Source organism: Colobus angolensis, unplaced genomic scaffold (genome assembly GCF_000951035.1).
Source record: "Colobus angolensis palliatus isolate OR3802 unplaced genomic scaffold, Cang.pa_1.0 Scaffold203, whole genome shotgun sequence".
In the NCBI taxonomy this organism is placed as follows: domain Eukaryota; kingdom Metazoa; phylum Chordata; class Mammalia; order Primates; family Cercopithecidae; genus Colobus; species Colobus angolensis.
This window is the reverse complement of record NW_012115189.1, coordinates 1,461,881-1,482,738: the sequence shown is the minus strand read 5'-3', so window position 1 is coordinate 1,482,738 and position 20,858 is coordinate 1,461,881. Positions and strand designations below refer to the sequence as shown.

The 20,858-nt window shown below is 40.5% G+C and overlaps 2 protein-coding genes across 4 annotated transcripts in view; one reads left to right on the top strand and one right to left on the bottom strand.

The window, feature by feature from the left end:
• The window catches only part of SMIM8 (small integral membrane protein 8), a 13,949-nt gene extending 6,383 nt beyond the window's left edge, over window positions 1-7,566 (bottom strand). For 2 of the 3 annotated variants that reach the window (XM_011941889.1, XM_011941888.1), the window contains exon 1: window positions 7,528-7,566. The gene's annotated coding sequence lies outside the window, so the exon portion shown is untranslated. Of the gene's footprint in view, window positions 1-5,494; window positions 5,516-7,527 lie in introns of all 3 variants that reach the window. The other variant, XM_011941890.1, reaches the window with a different exon arrangement.
• The window catches only part of GJB7 (gap junction protein, beta 7, 25kDa), a 31,366-nt gene continuing 17,612 nt past the window's right edge, over window positions 7,105-20,858 (top strand). The window contains exon 1 of the mRNA XM_011941949.1: window positions 7,105-7,298. The gene's annotated coding sequence lies outside the window, so the exon portion shown is untranslated. The remainder of the gene's footprint in view (window positions 7,299-20,858) is intronic.

The window sequence follows — 20,858 nt, the reverse complement described above, 5'->3', positions numbered from 1 at the left end:
CACCACCACACCTGGCTTTTTTTTTTTTTGGTAGGGACAGGGTCTCACTATGTTGCCCAGGCTGGTCTCAAACTCCTGGCCACAAAGCAATCCTGCTTCTGTCTCCCAAAGTGCTGGGATTACATGCATGAGCCAGCACACCTGGTCAGTATAAGTATTCATTAAGCTTACTATTTTATAGACTTTATAAAATCAATATTTTCACAACTTCATAGTTAAGGAGAAAACTAGGAACTTGGCTTTTCAAAATACATTGTGTCGCAGTAGACACTGAATGTTCATCTATACCACTTGATCAGGTACGCACCTCAAGAGGAACATCTGCTTGAAGAGAAAGGAATGTTCTAAGCACTTTCTACACTTGCAAAGGCTTCAGAAATGTTCACTGTTGCCAGTTCAATCACTTATTCCTCATGCATGTCGTGATTATCATTGTTGCCTTCTTTATCGTTATCACCATGACTTTCTGGTTCAATTTTTATATCAGTTAGCACTCCTGTAGCAACTTCAGGATTTGATAACTTGGGAAATAAACTGCTATCTGTAGCCACACAGTCTTCAAAATCAAACTGGTTTGAGACATCAATGACAGTAGCAGTTGAGTGCTAGATTGGTTCAAACACCACATTTGGTTGCAGCCTTCTTACAGGAGGGCCTCAGGGGATCCCACAGGAATCATGCCTGTGTTTTGCTAACATTTCATGATTACAGATAACTTTATAGACCACCAAGTCTCTGCAATTATGTCAATGGCTTATTCATGTTGCTTTTCTCCATTTTCTCTTCATTCTCTACATTTAGAAACTGCTTTCAGAAGTGAGCTTTCTCTGTGCCAATTATACCCTGATCCAATGGCTACAGAATGGCTGTGTAGTTCAATGGGAAAAACTCAACTCCTACATGATCCAAGTGTGGGAGTATGTTGTGGGCAGAGCAATTGTCTATCAGCAAGAGGATACTGTGGATTGCTCCTTGCATTCCCTTGTCAATCTTTATCAGTCATTCAGTAACACATTTCTCATTATTCAGGCATGTGTATTGGCTTGGTAATCACGGGGGAACATTTCTGAAGTACTGATAGTTAGCTGACTTGCCAAAGACAACTGTTCCAGAATGCACTACAGTAGAATACACCAATCATCAATCTGTTTATTTCCTTTGCAAAGTCTACCTTTAGCATGAAGCATATGATAAGGTAACAAGAACATGTTTTTTTTTTTTTTTTTTTTTTGAGACGGAGTCTCGCTATCACCCAAGCTGGAGTGCAGTGGCCGGATCTCAGCTCACCGCAAGCTCCGCCTCCGAGGTTCACGCCATTCTCCTGCCTCAGCCTCCCGGGTAGCTGGGACTACAGGCGCCCGCCACGTCGCCCGGCTAGTTTTTTGTATTTTTTAGTAGAGACGGGGTTTCACCGTGTTAGCCAGGATGGTCTCGATCTCCTGACCTCGTGATCCGCCCGTCTCGGCCTCCCAAAGTGCTGGGATTACAGGCTTGAGCCACCGCGCCGGGCCTAAGAACATCTGTTTCATCATCATTTAAAACACCATTCAGGCTGGGTGGGGTGGCTCACGCCTTAATCCCACTATTTTGGGAGGAAGAGGTAGAAGTACTGCTTGAACCCAGGAGTCTGAGACCAGCCTGGGTAACATAGCTGGACCCTGTATCAAAAGCAAACACACAAGCCATTGAAGCTGTAACCAGCAATTTTTGTTTTTGTTTTTAAGTTTCTCCTGCACGTAAGCTAATAATTTTCTCTACCAAAACAGTGTTTTCTTCACTACAGGCAACTTGTGAAACAATTCCAGAATATGCCTGAAGTTTGTTGAGGCAGCCCGTACTTGCTTGAAACTCACCATGCCTGACAAGCTCTGGATGTTTGTCCCCTCTAAATCTCAAGCTGAACTGTAATCCCCAGTGTTGAAGGTGGAGACTGGCGGGAGACATTTGGATCATGGGGGCAGATCCCTCATGAATGGTTTGGTGCCATCCTTGTGGTAATGAGCAAGTTCTTACTCTATGAGTTCACATGAGATCTGGTTATTTAAGAGTGTGACACTTCTTCCCCCTCCTTCTTGCTTCCTGTCTCACCATGTGACATGCCTGCTCGCACTTAATCTTCCACCACAACTGAAAGCTTCCTGAAGCCCTCACCAGGGGCAGATGCTGGCACCGTGCTTCCTATACAGTCTACTGAACTGTGAGCCAATTAAACCTCTTTTCTTTATAAATTACACAGCATCAGGAATTTCTTTATAGTGATGCAAGAAGAGACTAACGCAATGCCCAAGGTTGACAAAAATCCAATGCTTTCTATAGCACAGTTACATGCCCATTTCTTGCATGAACCCGATACAATGCAGAAACAGTGATAAAAAGGGCCTCACATTCACTTCTGCTTTAGTCCCAGAATCCCTTTTTAAATTTTCTCTTCAATCTTGGCTCAATCTTTCAAAAATGTGAACAATGTTGGGGTCGTGGTGTTAAATTCTTTGCTATTTCTCCTTTATTGTGGCAGCAATCTACTGCTTCCATTACCGTCATTTTTTTCTTCTAATGAGAACTGCTGGTGTTTCATTTTTCTTCTCTTAGCCATGATGGTGTTTATAAAGGTATTTAGAATTTAAGTAACAAATGTTGACCACCAGGTGCCTATACCAGGTGTCAGTGATGTTTCTCCCTGTGCTAAAAACTTGTTTGACTATAAATGTGGGTACTATAATTTGGATATTTGTCTCCCAAACCTCACGTGGAAATCTGATCTCCAATGTCGGAGGTGAGGCCTAGTGGGAGGTGTTTGGGTCATGGGGGTGGATCCCTCATGAATAGATTAATACCCTCCCTGGGGGAGGGTGGGGGGCAAGTGAGTTCTTACTGTATTCATCCCCTGGAGAGCTGGTTGTTAAAAACAGCCTAGCACCTCCCCTCTCTTTCTTGCTTCCTCTCTTACCATGCGATCTCTGCACATGCCAGATCACTATCACCTTCCACCATGGGTGGAGGCAACCTGAGCCCCTCACCAGAAACAGATGCTGACACCATGCTTCCTGTACAGCCTGCAGAACCATGAACCAAATAAACTTCTTTTCTTCATAAATTGCCCAGCCTCAGTATTCCTTTATAGCAACATAAATGGACTAAAATAGGGAAAGAAAATGCAAAATGAAGCAGTCATTAAAGTGGAAGGAATATTATAGTCTGTCAACAGACAAACCTATAAGAAACATTAGGCAGAAAATAGTTAACCCATGGCCATGTTATTAGAACTGAATCTCAGCCTCAGAGTGTGCTACTACATGAAACTGAGGCATTAGATAAAAATACTATAAAGGCCTGAAAAAGCAAATACACAAAGGTAAAAGTCATTCTAACCAGAAACTGACATAAACAGCATTTTTCCATTTATTATTGGAAAACAGCTGCGTGTATTTAAAACAAAGATAGCCTGTGGAAAACAGATTAAAGTTGTTCATCGGGAAGAAAAGGTAATGGAAAAGATGGCTATAGAAGTTCATATTGCAGAGCACAGAAGGGTCCTCAGAGCATAGTTTATTTACATATACTTTGTGTGGATGATAATGTGCCAGGAATTGAGGATGATGAACTACTCCATACCTGATGTCCAAAATTAAGTAAAATTGTTATATATAATTATATATTAATTATAATATATGTAATTTATTAACATAATAAATTATATATTAAACAATAATTTATTATAATATACAATTTACATTATATATTACTATTACTCTACTCCTGGGGCATATAAAATTATATACTATATATAATTTTGGACTTCAGGTGTGGAGTGAGTTAATCATCCCCTCGGGAGGGCATTAATCTATCTACAAGGGATCTGCTGTCATTTATATATACATATATATATGGGGGAGAGGAGAGGGGGAGAAAGAGAAAGAGAGACTAGTTACAGCTAACAAAAATGTCACTATTTCAAAATTAAACAGACGCAGTGATGCTGAGTGTTATGAAATTCAACCTACATGAAATATGTCTGTAAAAAACTATATAGTTAGTGTTCTAACACTAATTGTGATGACTTAATTTTAGTTGTAAGATTGCTTGATCTCCTTTTTTCCTTAGCAGAACCTATATTTCCTTTACAATGAATCAACAAAATAATCAGGGTAGTATTGGTTATATTGCAACTCCCAGACACCCACATTTACCTTAATAATTCACTGTTTATGTTAAACTCTTTGCTAGAAATGACAAAGAATATTTTGACTGGAAACTCACATGTATATTTTAAAAGATTTAATATACCCCAATTTCCACTGTTATTGACACTTTCTGGAAAGTATGAGAGTAACATTTTCTATTATTTATCATTCTTTTATTAGAAGTGGGATAAAACAGCTCAGTTTTATTGCTGCTTCTCCTTTATAAGCTACAGTCACTGATGATACAACAGTTCTCCCAAAATTGCATGAACTTATTAACACCATCTATCAAACTAAGACTTTTTAAAAACCATCTATACTTTGTTAAAAAAAATTCAGATTACTGAGACCACAAAGGGTCTCAGCAGCCAATAATTTGTTATATATAACTATTTTAACAACAACAACAACAACCTTTTCTACATAGGAGAAAATTCTTCTGTATTTGTTCATATGCCGGCCCACAGAGCTGTACAAGTATGACTGAAGCATAAATTCAAGATGTGCCAGTTGAATAAATAAAACAGGTAGAATGCAAAACCTTAAGTCATTTCTTCACATATGTGTAAATTGTTTTGGGGAAAACAAATCTGTATTTTAACAAGTAAATTTTTAATCCTGAAGTTTAAGTTGACTAGCTATTTTCAAGTACAAAACTAATACAAGTTCCAATTTTAAAAGCTGCAGAACTAATCATAAGGTCAAAGCATGGCAATAACTTATTCTGACATTACCACTCAGGTGAACTGCACCTAAGACAAAACCAGTTAATGTCTAGCACACTTTCATCAGAACTAGTCTTCCCACTAGTTTCTTCACCTTCTTCCCTTACTCTTTTTGTTTCCATTACAGCTCTCACTTACTTACTTACAGATGATATTGACCAATCTCTAGTTATTATCACTTTGAAGATCTATTTATTTTTAAGCTGGATTTAAAAACCTCATTTACTGTGTTAAAACAGTAATCACATAAAACATACATAAGCAGATTAGCAGGGATGCTGGGAACCTGGCATTACACTGCTCTTGGCTAAGTAATTTTGGGATTAATTTGTGTGAGGCCCTACCTGCAAAATAATTAATCAGGCACCCCCGGCTGTGTAATCTGCCCCACTCTTACTTCTTCATTTTTCCATCACCCACTTCTTGTTCCCTTTTCTATGCATGATTAAGAAACTGCTATTTATCTTTTCTTAAAAAAAAAAAACAAAAAAAAGAGGAGAGTAGAACATTTCACAGCTGCCTGTAAAAAAAGGTCTAAACTAAGCTGTATTTACTTCATTTGTTTCTCCCCGGTAACATGTTCTTTACCTTTTTCTCCTGTCCATCCTCCTGTGATGGAAGCGTGCAATGGAAAAAGAAGCAAAGATAAAGGACTGCCTATTTACCCAACTCCATGAGAGTCATTTACATCTCAAAACATAAGAATAGTAAGCCCCTGAAATTAGTAACACACAATGTGAGAGGTTGTACAGATGGTCCTACGCCGAGAGTCAGGAGTAGTCATTTTTGAATGATTTTCCCTCCGTCAGTAAAAGTCTTGCTCAGGGAGTTATTCCAGAATACATGACTACCTATTAATATATTGTGCATGCAAATTAGACCAAGATATAAAGAATATAAGAATTACTTTAAGGGAAACAATCTTCAAATATGTATTTTAGAAATAAGCACCTCAATAGAAGACAAAACAAAATGACCAGAATCATAAAATGTTAACGAGCAGGAACCTTATTAATAATGAAAGCCTTTCCTTTAATAGACAGAGAATTATAAAATGGGCAATATATTTTAATGAGAGTATAATACACTTTTTAATAGTTTCACATGCCACATTATCTTAATACTTAAGAAACTAACTTGAAGTTTGGGGCAGAAAACCTTCAAAATAATTTAAATTAGTTTAAACAAGTTTGGGATAGAATCAGAGGACTTTATGGCTTGAGGGAATCTAGCATAACCTCAAATTCTCACTTTGCTACTTATAACCTGTGTGTCTTTAGGTGCCAACTCTGATTCTGTTTCCATCTTTATAAAAGGGGCACTACTATCTGTTGCATAGATAGGTACTAAATGTGTGCATTAAATAAGACGAATACATTTTAAAGGATGCAGATGTTAAATGAACGGTAGCTACTGTCATACTCACCATTTAGTCTAACTCCCCCTTCTACATCCCCTTCTGAGAAACCCAGACCCAGGGAGATGTCTTTACCAGGAGGGTGCGATCACCTAGGTCTCCCAATTTCCAGCCCACCAATATTTCACCACCTCACTCCATCTTACTTTTAAACTGATAAAAGACCTTTGCATATATATTACGATATTTAAGAAACAAAATTATAATCACTTGTTTTAAAAACTGATTATATATATGTTGTTTTTAAGGTAAAATATACTTTTAAAAAAAGTATCTTTCCCGCCGGGTGGGGTGGCTCACGCTTGTAATCCCAGCACTTTGGGAGGCTGAGGCTGGTGGATTGCTTGAGGTCAGGAGTTTGAAACCAGCGTGGCCAACATGATGAAACCCTGTCTCTACTAAAAATACAAAAATTAGCTGGGTGTGGTGGCGCACATCACTGGGGAGGCTGAGGCACGAGAATCGCTTGAACCCGGGAGGTGAAGGTTGCAGTGAGCTGAGATCGCGCCACTGCACTCCAGCCTGGGCGACAGAGCGAAACTCTGTCTTAAACAAAACAAAACAAAACAAAACAAACACAACAAAACAAAGCACCTTTCCATCTCTTGGATGTACTACGGCCCCTGAAAAAAGGAGAAAGGCTTTGCTGGTGACAGCCTGAGGACTGACAATCTGAGTCTTATCTGGCTTCCCCCAATGTCATGGACTACTGTTCGCTGCCGAAGGCTTACTCAAAGACGCATTGGAAGCCTCCAGAAGAAACTTCATTCAGTTAAGTTGTACACATTGTGTTGCAGGGCTGAAACAGCACGCGTGTCCGCACAATGACAAAAGAAAAGGGGCATCTCCTGAAAGCACCACCATGCTCCCCTATGAGTCTGGTGAGCCAGGACACTAAGAAACTGAAGGAAACGAGAGAGTTCTAGGGGTGGGGGAGTCCATGGATGAAGCACCGAACAGACTGGCGCCCGCAAGGTGAGTCCGGGAAATGGGCTCTGTGGGGCCAGAGAGCTCCACTGACTTGGGATGCGGGTACAGGGCGTCCACCAAAAGGCAAAGATTTGGGCTGCCCGAGAGGACGCTCCCTCCCTGGGAGGTCGGCAGGGCAGCCAGGAAGGGCAGGGACGGGAGCGTGATGGTGCGGCCGCCCGGACCCCTCCGGGCCGGCACTCAGCCACTCAGCACCATAGCCGCCACCGCTTACCTTTTGCGGGGTCACGTCCTCTCAGCGCCCGAGACGCCCCGCCCCACCTCACCGCCCCGCCAGCGAGAGAGAGCGGTGGAGCGCGCCCGGCCCGGCGCCACAGCGTCCCCTATCTTCCGGAGGCTGCGGCGCGGGGCTGCGGGGACCCATCCAGCGCTTGCCCTTCCGGTTCTGAGGACCTCGCGCCCGTCCTTGAGGTCTGCGGGCTGGCGTTTTCAAGGGACGTTTTTGCTTTCTTCCCTTTTTTGACCTTTAGTTTTCCACCTCCCAACTTCAAATTACCTTCCAGTTCCGTGTGTATGTTTGTATAAATAAAAGGAGACATCTCCTAGAAGTATGTTTATTTCATGAAAGTGGAAAGCATTCTGATTTGGGAAAGAAAGCTAGATCTGATCTCCTCCTACTCCTACTTTAGGGGTACAGTCATTTAAGTGTAGAGTTAATACTCTGCCATTACGTTAGGGCCTTGAGAGTCCAAGATGCAGATGTATGCAGGTGCAGTTGAGACAAGAATAGATACAGGGATGCTGGTTTGCACATACTTTGCTGACGTTTAAGTTCGTTGGGATACACGTGAAAACTGATGTGGTTTGGCTCTGTGTCCCCACCCAAATCTCATATGGAATGATAGGCCCTTGTGCTGAAGGAGGGCCCTGGTGAGAGGTCACTGAATCCTGCGGCAGACTTTCCCCTTGCCGTTCCCATGGTGAAGTTCTAGAAGATCTGTTCGTTTAAAAGTGTGTGGCACTTCCCCCTTCGCACTCTCTCTCTTTCTGTCTCTCTACTGCACCATGGTAGGACGTGCTTGCTTCCTCTTCTGCCATGATTGTAAATTTCCTGAGGCCTCTGGAGCCATACCTCCTGTACAGCCTGTGGAACTGTGAGCTAATGAAACCTCTTTTCTTTGTAAGTTACCCAGCCTCAGGTAGTTCTTCCTAGCAGTGTGAGAAGAGACTAATACAAAAACCAAAAATAAAATTGTAAGCACCACCACCACCCACCTACCTCCAAAAGGAATGGACCTCTGTCTTGGCCAAGGTAATCTCAAAAAACCCTGAAAAATGAGTTCAGGCCCTGATGGGAAGGGGTGGACGGTTGGACATGCCTCATTATACCCTCCTCCTGTTGGAGTTTAGACACAACTGACCAGAATTAACATTAAAACGGAGATCTTAAGACTGATAAAATATACTGTAGCAATAAGAAAATTCCAACCTGACTCTGGAACAACATCACATGACACATAGTGGGACCTGAAAGAAATAAAGATGTTACCCCAAAATATATTTATTTGACATATTTTGAAATGGCCTTGAAAAGCTGTCTCTTCTGGGGAAAATTTACGTTCTATAGAGGATCACTTTCCCTTACTAGTTTTTTTTTTTTTTTTTTTTGAGCTGGAGTCTCTCTCTGTCGCCCAGGCTGGAGTGCAGTGGAGCGATCTCGGCTCACTGCAACCTCCGCCTCCTGGGTTCAAGCAATTCTCCTGCCTCATCCTCCCAAGTAGCTGGGACTACAGGTGTATGCCACCATACCCGGCTAATTTTTGTATTTTTAGTAGAGACAGAGTTTCACCATATTGATCAGGCTGGTCTCGAACTCCTGACCTCAGGCAATCCACCTGCCTCGGCCCCCAAAGTGCTGGGATTACAGGCATGAGCCACTGCGCCTGGCCCCTTCCTAGGTCTTTTCCAGAGAGTCTGACATCTTTTAAGGTCTGATAAGAGATGTTCACATCTATTCTCTGAAGCCAGCTACCTGGAGGCTTTATCTACATAATGAGAACCTTGGTTGCCACAACACCCCCGCTTACCTTAGCTCAAGCTGGCTTCACATCTTCAGGCAGAGCTTAACTCTTTCAACTAATTGAAAACATGAAAAATTTTTCAATTCACCTTTGACCTGGAAGCCCTCTCCCATGCCCGCACGCTGCTTTGAGATGGGCTTTATATGTATTGATACATGTCTTTGCCTGTAACTTCCATTTCTCTAAAATGTATACAATCAAGCTATAGCCTGACCACCTTGGGCACATGTTCTCAGGACTGTCTGAGGCTGCGTCACACACAGGCCATGGTCCTTAACATTGGAGAAATAAACCTCTAAAATGATTGAGACCTATCTCATAGACTTTCTGGTTTACACAAGTTATATTAAAATGAACAGAATAGTTGGTATAGAAGGTACCCATATTTTGTCGTGGGTTTATGTAAAGCTTTGGTAAATACGTTTCAAATTTAAAACTTGTTCTCCCAAGCCAAATTAACTTCACATTTGATTTGAGGTTTAATTTTTTAAAAATTTTAATATTTATGTGTATATATTTATGGGGCACATGAGATATTTTGATACAAGCATACAATGCATAATAATCACATCAGGGTAAATGGGGTATCCACATCGAGCATTTATCATTTATGTTACATTCCAATTATACTCTTAGTTATTTTTAAATATACAATCAACTATTGCTGACTGTAGTCACCCTGTTGTGCTATCAAATACTAGATCTTATTTATTTTATCTAACTATACTTTTGTACCCACTGGAAATCCCCATTTCCCGCTCCCCCCGCCCCCACTACCCTTCCTAGCCTCTGGTAACCATCATTCTATTCTCTATTTCCATGAGTTCGTTTGTTTTAATTTTTATCTCCCACAAATAAGTGAGAACATGCAAAGTTTGTTCTTCTGGGCCTGGCTTATTTCACTGAAAATAATGTCCTCCAGTTCCATCTATGTTGTTGCAAATTGTTTTTTATGGCTGAATAGTACTCTGTTGTGTATATGTACCACATTTTCTTTATCCATTTATCTGTTGATGGACACTTAGATTGCATCTACATTTGGTTACTGTGAATAGTGCTGCAACAAACATGGGAGAGCAGGTATCTTTTTGATATGTTGATTTCCTTTCTTTTAGGTATGAAGTTTAATTTTTAAAAGTTCATTGACATCTGGTATTACAAGGCAATCTTCCGACAGAAGTTAAATTTCAATTAAAAAGCTGTTACTGCAGTAGGGAAAAACAATTGCAAGGCTACAAAATATTATTATGTTGCATCCTAAGCAGACCCAAACTTTTTTCTTATCCCTTAGGGTTCTCAGTAATCTGTAACATATCAGATATCACTATGGAAACAAAGTACTTTTACTGTCATGATCAGTAGAAAGTGATCAGATGAAAGAATACAAGAAACATAAAAATGTGTAAGAAAAGAGCACAAGCCATAGGTAAAGATAACAGAGAAAAGCCTGAGGGCCTTGCCCATTTCATGGATATGAATACAATGTGAATGATATGACATGTTTAGTCATTTTTGTTTATAATTCATTCCATTTTATGATGCTTTTAAGAAATTACTTTGAAGAGTGATGCCAATCTGATTCAGCTTTTGTAATCTTCATTTTGAGCAGGGCCATCAATATTTAATAATATTTCCAGGGGATTTTGTATTTGATGGGATTGCATAAAGCAAAGTTTAATCTGTGTGAAAACACATTCAAAGGGACCAACGATATCTATTTTAACCTGGGGTTCCCAAAGTGTGCTCTGGGAACAACACTGGTGGTCTGGGAGCCTTCTCAAGGGATCACTGATGCCACTAGTGCTTTTTAAAATTCAGGCAAGAATAGTTGATTGACAGTATTTAATAAAAATCATACATTACTGGTATTTTGTCAAAGGCAGTTCTTTTTTTTTTTTTTTTAAATAATAACATAAATGCTGGTGCTTGTTTTTTTTCCTAGCAGAAAGCCAAGCCAAAGCAGTTGATATGATCAATGTGAGCCAAGGATATCTGACTCCCTTGAATGAATTATTAGTTGACAAATGAAAAAATTAAACATGTTGTGGTAATTTGAAAAAAATCCTCCTAATTCTTCACCCCTCCCTGTGTCCCACCTTTATCCATGCTCTCCCACTCTGACTCTGGGGGGTCACACCCTTGTGATTTATTTTTGCTAATACGATATTAGCAAATGTGACACAAAATAAGCTGGAAAAACACCTGAACTGGTAAACATACTCCAGCTAGCCTGCTGGAGATGAAAAACATACAGAGCAAAGCCAAGTCATCCTAGTTATTCCATCTGAGGCCACTCGAGATTGACCAGTTAGGTGTGCACGCCTTGAGTGAGGTCAGTCAAGCCTGCCCAGATCAGCTGAACTCTGCAGATTCATGAACTTAAATATGTGTATTTTTGTTTGCCACACTGAGGTTCAGTTCATTGTTGTGCAGCATTATGCTGCCAATATAAACTGATAATATGCCCTCCATTGTAAATTCCTTGAAATCAAAGAGTATTTGCCTGGTAGTTTAAGGAGCAGTCTGTTTTCTAGTGGTGCTTGTAAGAAGGACAAACATCTTGCTATTTTTGAAAACTATGTAGTTGTCTGGCATCACAAGAATGTCTGACTTGGGAAGAAAATGAAATCTATGAAATGCTATGAGATATAAATTAGTAAAAAAAAAAAAAGAATGGGGAGCTGATATTATTAGAGGATCACAATTCATTACTGTTTTTCTTCCATATAATTTTAGCAGAACTGTTTTTAATACTTTTCATGTCAGGTCATCTTGTATTTACTTCTCTCACATTTTGAAACACTGGAAATAATAATAATTTATTCCATATTATTTAAAGTCTTGTGTTTTTTTCTGTTTTTTGAGATGGAGTCTCTCTCTGTGGCCCAGGCTGGAGTGCAGTGGAGCAATCTCGGCTCACTGCAAGCTCTGCCTCCCAGGTTCACACCATTCTCCTGCCTCAGCCTCCGGAGTAGCTGGGACTACAGGAACCCGCCACCACGCCCGACTAATTTTGTTTTTGTATTTTTAGTAGAGACGGGGTTTCACGGTATTAGCCAGGATGGTCTTGATCTCCTGACCTCGTGATCCACCCGCCTCGGCCTCCCAGAGTGCTGGGATTACAGGGGTGAGCCACTGCACCCGGCCTATTTAAAGTCTTAAAGTACCTTAAAAGTGATATGAGATGAAAACATTTTTATTCTAACTGTTCTTCTTTTGAAAAAAGCGTAAGTTTATTATCAGTGTATTTAGGCTCAGGTTAGCAAGAAAATTTTTGGTGCATTCAGTGTGCCACATGCTTTCCTGGGCACCAGGAATTAAAAGATGATTAAGACACAATCTTTGCCCTTAAAACTCTTAAAGATTAGTGAGGGAGGCTGGCCACCATGGCTCACACCTGTAATCCCAGTGCTTTGGGAGGCCGAGGCGGGCAGACCACCTGAGATCAGGAGTTCAAGACCAGCCTGGCTAAAATGGTGAAACCCCTTTTCTACTAAAAATACAAAAAATTAGCTGGGCATAGTGGCACATGCCTGTAATCCTAGCTACTCAGGAGGCTGAGGCAGGAGAATCGCTTGAACCTGGGAGGTGGAGGTTTCAGTGAGCTGAGATCATGCCATTGCACTCCAGCTTGGGCAACATGAGTGAAACTCTGTCTTAAAAAAAAAACAAAGAAAGAAAAAAGAAAAAGATTAGTGAGGGAGACAAATATAAAACAGATAATATCTTGTGTTTTTGTTTGTTTGTTTGTTTGAGACAGGGTCTAGCTTTGTTGCCCAGGCTGGAGTACAGTGCCGTGATCTCAACTCACTGCAATCTCCGCCTCCCAGGCTCAAGCAATTCTTGTACCTCAGCCTTCTGAGTATCTGGAATTATAGGCATGTGTCATCATGACTGGCTAATTTTTTTTTTTTTTGGTATTTTTTGTAGAGACAGGGTCTTACCATGTTGGCCAGGCTGGTCTTGAACTCCTGATCTAAAGTGATCTGCCCACCTCAGCCTCCCAAAGTGCGGGGATTACGGGCGTGAGCCACCACACCCAGCCAGATACTTTAAATATAAAGTGATTTGCACAAGGTTCTTTGGAAGCACAGAGAATTATATGTTGTTTGGCCTGGACGTTCCACAGAGGATGGTATGTGGCTGATGACTGAGCCCAGAATCACAGTCAAAGTGATAACCAAGGCAAGGAAGTTAGAAAGGATGTTTCAGGTCAGAGGAGACAGAATGAACACAAACCTGAAAGCATGAAGCCATATAGTGTGGTGTGGTGTGGTGTGGTGTGTTTCTTATTGCTAAAGAATGTATAATAAAATGGAACATAAGAGAAAATGACAATGGAGAAACAGATGGGGGCAGTCTAGGAAGGCTCGTATGCATCCATGTTTAGGGAATGAGTAGAGCAGAAGGAGACCACGAAAAGGTTTGAGAAGAAATGGTCAGAATAGAGTGAGGAAGATCAAGAGAAGTGTCTTGAAAGCCAAAGGAGTCAAGATGATTAATAAAATTAATGCCCCAGCGGCTTTGCCACCAGCCAAGCTCCCCTACAAGCTATTGTCCTCCTTTCTAGAATACACATCTAATCATGTCACTCTTCGGCTTCACACTTCCTGATGGAACACTCTTTCCTGCACCTGCCCTTTGCCTCACTCCTACTTATCCTTCACAAGGATAATCAGGGGAGGCATCACTCCCACGGCTCAGCCCTGCTTGGTGTGTAGGAACTATATTCTCTGGGAGGTGACTTTTGGAGAAGAACTGGAGCTATGCAAGAAAAAGAAAAGGCTAAGAAACTGAAATAATTTTATGAGGAGGGGACTAGAGCAGGACAATCCTGAGCTCTTGCAGAGATTGGGCACATGGATCCAGCAACTTCTGCCCCCACCCATTCAAAATATCTAGTGTCTATTGTAGTAGTTGATAGGAAAGGAGGTCATTTCTTTCTTGGTTAAGCGGGAGGGAAAAGAGTTGTACATCAGCTCATGTATACAGAAGAAATAGAGAACAGCAAGTTTTCCTGTTCCTTGGCCAACTGAAAACAAGATCTGATCCCCTAAAGGGATGGTGAGCAGGAAGAAGCTGAAGAGAGAATTTGTTGAATATAGGGTCTTGAAGACTCAGCACACACCTGTTATTTCAGTTGCAAATGACAGAAACTTGACTGAAACTAACTCAAGTTCAAAAGGAGTTATGTTACCGTATGTAATGGGAAGTCTACGGCGGAAATAGATTTCAGCAGTGAGATATGGGACATCTGAACATGTCAACAGGAATGTCGTCTCATGTCTCCATTCTGTTTCCTTTCTCTTCTCTTCTCTTCTCTTCTCTTTCTTTTTCTTACTCTGTCACCCAGGCTAGAGTGCAGTGGTGCGATCTCGGCTCACTGTAAACTCCACTTCCCGGGTTCAAGCGATTCTCGTGCCTCAGCCTCCCAAGCAATAGTAACTACAGGCACGTCCAATCACGTCCTGCTAATTTTTTTGATATGCTTAGTAGAGATGGGGTTTTGCCATGTTGGTCAGGCTGGTCTTGAACTCCTGACCTCAGGTGATCCACCCGCCTTGGCCACCCAACGTCTGGGATTACAGGTGTGAGCCACCACACCTGGCCTCTATTCTGTTTCTTAAATACACTGATTTCATATATTGGGTACATCCCTGCTGGCAGCTCCAGGGTTCTATCCTGTTAAAATACATGCAAGTGGAAAGGGAGCCTTCCCTGTCGTCCATACATCAAATATCATACAACGACTCTTTCGGCCTTGTTTGGGTTATGTGCCCTTTTTCAGGCAAATTGCTTTGGACAGGAGGAAATATATCACTGCTGGACAGGCCAGGGTTAAGGTCATATTATCAAAATTGTGGAGGTGCAGTTCTCCAGCGGTTGGGTTGGGAGACAGATGCTAGGAAGATGAAATCAACAGATGCCCACTTCACACAAGGGGTCGGGGGGAGGAATATGCTCCTGAAAGCGGCATCCGCAAAACAGCTCTTTTCCACTGAGTGGTGCTTTTGCCACATTTTTGTGGAAAAGAGATGCCTTCTTCCAATGGCAGCTAATTAAATGAAGGGGCCAGAGTGGAAAGATAGCTGGGCCTATCTTTGCTCTGAGTGCACACGAGAGAGCTATTGCCTCTGAGTGCTCAAGAGAGATTCCTGAGGGACTTAAAAAAAAAGTTTATCATTTCCTGACAATATAATGTCAATATATTATAACAATATAACAATATAAGATTTATTTCCTTATTGTCCATCTTCTCCATTAGAATGTCAGTTCTGTGAAGGCATGGATGCCCCAGGAAAGCTCCATGGAGCTCCATGCAAGCTCCGTTCCTAAATGTGTAAGTTTTGCTTACAGCTGGATTCCCAGATATATTGAAGAGTTCCAGAAATATTAATTGAAGGAATGTTGAGTAGACTAGGGAGATGTTAAGGAAGGAGGCGAGGTGTCATGGTGAAATGAAGTTAACCAATGCATTACTTTGAGTCCGTAGACCCTGAGGGGCCACTTGCCTAGAATGAGGGTAGGAGTGAGATAATGTCAAAGAGGGCCAAGTGGAAGACAGTGGAATTGATCAGGATGGGCCTACAGCCTCTATCCATGTCCTAAAAAATTCCGTAACTTCTACCCACAGCACCCAGGGCTACAGAAACAACTTGTCTCAAGGTACTGAGGCACAGGTCTCTTATTTCTTCATAAACTTCATTCCATAACTGAAATAAAAACACAAAGAAACCCCTAAACTCACCCTTCTTCCTACTCTTCTACCCTTGCCCAAACCCACTTCCCAGAAAGAAGGGAAAACAGGGGGCCTCTGAGATAGAGAGGGGTCCACGTGAGGCTTTGTTGCAGATCTTTTGTACTAGCCACACCCTTGAGTAGGGAGGGCTAAGGTCCTAAAGTCTGCAGGGAGAGGCAAATAAGTCAGTGAAATGCCAGTATCAATGTTCTAATGGCCTTATATTTACCCAGATACTAGAAAAGCATGGAAACATTTAGGTTGTACTAGAAATTGCTGCTCACTATACAGTGCCTGTGAAATAAAACAACTTTAATGTAGATATAAAAAGCAGTACATTATGAAATGCATAGTTATTTAGGGGAGATGTCCCGGAGCTTAACAGATGAACTCACAAGATTTCTTAGTGCTTCTGAAGACTTGTCAATTGGTCCAAAACATCCACATCTCCTCAGCATTATCTTACATGAAGAGTTCCCAAACTTGAGCATGCATTAGAATCACCTGGAGGATCTTGTTAAAACACAGATTACAAGATCCCATTCTCAGAGCCTCTGATTCTGTAGTCTGGAGTTTGGGCCTGGGAATTTCCGTTTTTAAAAAGTTCTGAGGTGCTGCTGCTGCTCCTCAAACCCCACTTTCAGAAACACTGACCTACATGATAAGGCAATTTTTTTCCTTTTCCATTTGCCAAGTAAGACATAATTACTTTTTATTACATAGTTTCTACCTTGGGGAGAGAGATGTGTGATATTTGAACTCAAGAGAATTCTCTGAAGATTTAAATTTCTGACCTAGTGAAGCCTCCAGCACAACAGACATGACAACCATTTCAGATGGTTGAGATCTGAATGTGATTGGAGTTAATAATAAATCTTTATGGATTAGGAATGGGGCAATTTTATTTGAATACAGTGACATTTATCCTGAGAACATACTTCACAAGACTTACAAGAAATACAGAGATTTTGGGGAGATTAAAACTCTATTTTTAGCTCCATCCTTTTAGGGCACAAAGCAAATAACTGAGTTACTTAGATGCATTAGCTATAATAAAGTCCCTCACTGTAACAGTCCTAAAAGGGTGTCCCCTAATGCCTCAAACGAAATTGAAAAGTCTTAAGTTCAATAAGTAGTAGGAAGAATTCCTTCTCTTTTATTTTTGTCTATCTTTTTATCCCCTTTCTTCTCCTGTTCCTTGATTCATTTGAAAACTTGTGAGGTTTTCCTCAAATCATTGAGAAGTTGTTACACAATAGATGACACACAGGCAGGGTTATTTGTAGAGTACAGTGATTGTTTTAGTCACAGCAGAGCTGTGAATGTGCCAAATTAAGATAACCCAATGCTTTTCTTGATTAATGATAGAAGTTGTTAAAAATGTACAGTGAAAAGACTGAAATCTCCAGGAGAGGACAGTCTCACATGGTAACAGGACTTTTGGGTTTTTCTAATCTGAACAAGATGCTCACCTTATTTCTGTTTCAGATCACTCAACCTCTACCACTCACTCCAAGCAACTAGGAATGCCCTGTCTCTTTCATATATTACATATTTTCTTCCTGAAGAAAGTAGAGCTTTGATCAATACAATTTGAATAGGGAGGCAGGTAAAGAAGGCTCTGCCATTCGCCCATGAATGTCTGATAAAATAAGGCAAAGTGGCAGCAGGTATGTAATAATGGAAACTGGGTGAATCAACGCAAAAGGGATAATTGGATTGTATACTTATGAGAGATTATCATCTTTTGTTAAAATGTTCTTTAATACTGTTGTTGCACTTATTTTCAATAACATACTTAAGGTATAAACTGGTGCTAGAACTTAGGTCTTTGCGTTGACCAACTCCAGTTTTTAAATAAACTTTTTGTTTAATTGAAGTATAACTTATGAATAGAAAAGCATACAAATTCCAAGTCTACTGCTTGATGGATTTTCACAAGTGAACATACTCAGGTAACCAACATCCAAAATAGGAACTGGAATATCACCAGCATCCTAGAATCTCTCATGTCTCCTCCCACTCACTATCAATTCCCTCCCCTGGGAACTGACTTTTTTACTTCTATCACCACATACTAGTTCTTTTTTGATTTTGAGTTTTACAGTTCTTCATATTGATACATTATTAGTTCATTATTCATTTCTGTTGATGTCTAGTATTCCATAGTATTGAGAATCAAGGGTACCTGCATCAGCCTAAACTTGACTATGGGACTGAGAGCTGAAACCACCTGTGTCAATATTACTGCTTTTATGCCTCAAGGAAGTCTTGCCAGGGAAAATGTGATTGCAGAACAATAAAGTACTATACTGTTTGTATCGGGAAATTCTGCAAACCAATTTACACAATCAGTTTGCTTACCAAGAACCCCAGACCCTGTATATATTCCTCTCTGATTTCTCTTTTTTCTGATTTCTCTGATTTCAGTAAGACTCTGTAAGCTTTGCTTGGTCAACAGGTTTTTCTGGTGGTCTTTGTGAGGAAGTTGACAATATGAATATTTCCCAATGTATCTACCCATTCTAATGTTGATGGGCATTTGGGTATTTCCAGTTTGAGGCCGTTATGAATAGTGCTGTTGTGAACATTATTGTATTTTGATGCACATATGTATATATTTGGGATTGGAATTTCTAAGTGGTTGGTAACCATATGTTCAATTTTAATAGGTTAAATAGTTTTCCAAAGTGATTGCACCAATTTATACTCTCAGCAGAAGCGAATGCAAGTTTGTTTCTACATCTTCTCACCAATACTTAATAGTGTCAGTCTTTTTGGTATTAGCCATGCTAGTGGCTACGTAGTGGTAGCACATTGTGGTGTAATTTGTATTTCCTTGATGATTATAATTATTCTCTTTTCATATGCTTATTTTTAAACTTTTTATTTTGAAATAAAGATAGACTTACAAGAAGTTTATCCCTTATTTTCTCTTTGGCTCCTGCTTTTGGAATCATCTCTAGGAACTCTGCGTATCCCCAGTTTGTGAAGATTTGTTTCTGTGTTTTCTTCTGAAAGCTTTATAGTAAAATAACAGGTTCTACATCCAGATAGACGATTCAATTTGGGTCAATTCTTATACAAAGTGCGATGTTTAGGTTAAGGTTCAATAGTTTGGTGATTAGTATCCATTTACACGCTTATTTTCCATTGGGGTATCCTTTTTTAAAAGTACCTGTTTTTTGGCTGTCTTCGATTGAGTTTCTAAATTTTTCTTGTTGATTTGTATGAATGATTTGTTTATATTTTCCTTTTTTACTTCAATATGTTTTGGGGGAACAGGTGGCTTTTCATTACATGGCTAAGTTCTGCAGTGGTGATTTCTGAGATTTTGGTGCACCCATCACCCAAGCAGTGTACATGGTACCCAATGTGTAGTCTTTTATCCCTCACCCCCCTCCCACACTTGTTTATATTTTCTTATTAATTTGTATGAATTCTGTATAGGTTTTGGATACAGTTTTCTTGTCAGATACATGTATTGCAAATATCTTCTCCCATCTTCTGATTGCCTTTTTACTCTCTTGATGGTGTCTTCTGACTAACAAGTTCTTAATTCTAATGAAATTCAAATTATCAATTCCTTGAAACACTGAAATTCAATTTATTAGGCCTTATGATTAGTGCTTTTCATATCACATCTAAGAAATCTTTTCCTAAACCCTGGTAATGAAGATATTCTTCTTTGTTATCTTCTAGAATCCAGAAACTTTATTATTTTATCTTTCTTGATTATATCTACAGTCCTTCTAGAGCTGTATTTTGTGTATCGTGTGAGTCAGCAATCAAGATGAATTTTTTTTCCATATGGATTTCCAATTGGCCCAGCATTGTTTATTGAAAAGACCATTTTCTCCCCAATTACACTGCAACATCACATAAAAAATTATGAACTATATAGGAAACCAGCCTGTTGCATGACAAGAGCGATCCATCTTGATGCAAAATTACCGTGATGACCCATGTTTGACTCTTGCATACCAAGGTGTTCTGCAGCAAGATCTTTAAACAATGCTCATAGCACAGACAACCCCTCATAAGCTGCTTCTCTGACCTCTTCAGTAGTCACAAGTTTCAGCAAGAAAGTCTGAGGTATGACCAGCTGTACATCTTACCATAAAAGCTTCCATAGAAAGGACACTTTCTAGAGGTTGGATGCAGGGATTCACTGTCTTACAGCCACCAGAAACATGGCTTCTGGTTGTAAGTCCCTATTAAATATTTTCTTTCTTCTTCTCTGATCAATACATCTCAATACAGAAGAAAAAAAATCGATATTTTCTCTCTGAGAAACTGGTTTTGTCAGCCTCTTCCTTCAGCCTTTCAGCTCCCTTGGCCTTTGGGGGTAGGTTTGCATATACCTGCTCACCATGGAAGGGACTGTATATGTGTGGGTCTGTTTCTGAGCTTTCAGAGAATTGGATTGTGCAATTGTGGGAGCTGGTTGAACAGTCTCTGTGAGGCTGTTGTCTCCATGTGTGATACTGGAGTGGAAAGTCCATGAGGCAGGCAGTCAGGCAGGGAAGACTCTGGAAGGCTGGAACTCAAAAGCACAAGCTGGAAATCCACAAAGAAGAACTGAAACCTTTGTCTTGTTGCCTCTGACCTTGGTGACAAGAGTATCCTGCAGAAGCCTGTGCCCTTCGTTACAATGCTAAATGCATACCTGACCCAGGAGTCAGGGAAGGTGAAGGAGGATCCAGGAGAACGTAGAGCAATTGCAGGCCCAGTTGCTGCTTCACACCAACAAGGTGAATTAGCATGACAGCAACAACATGTGTC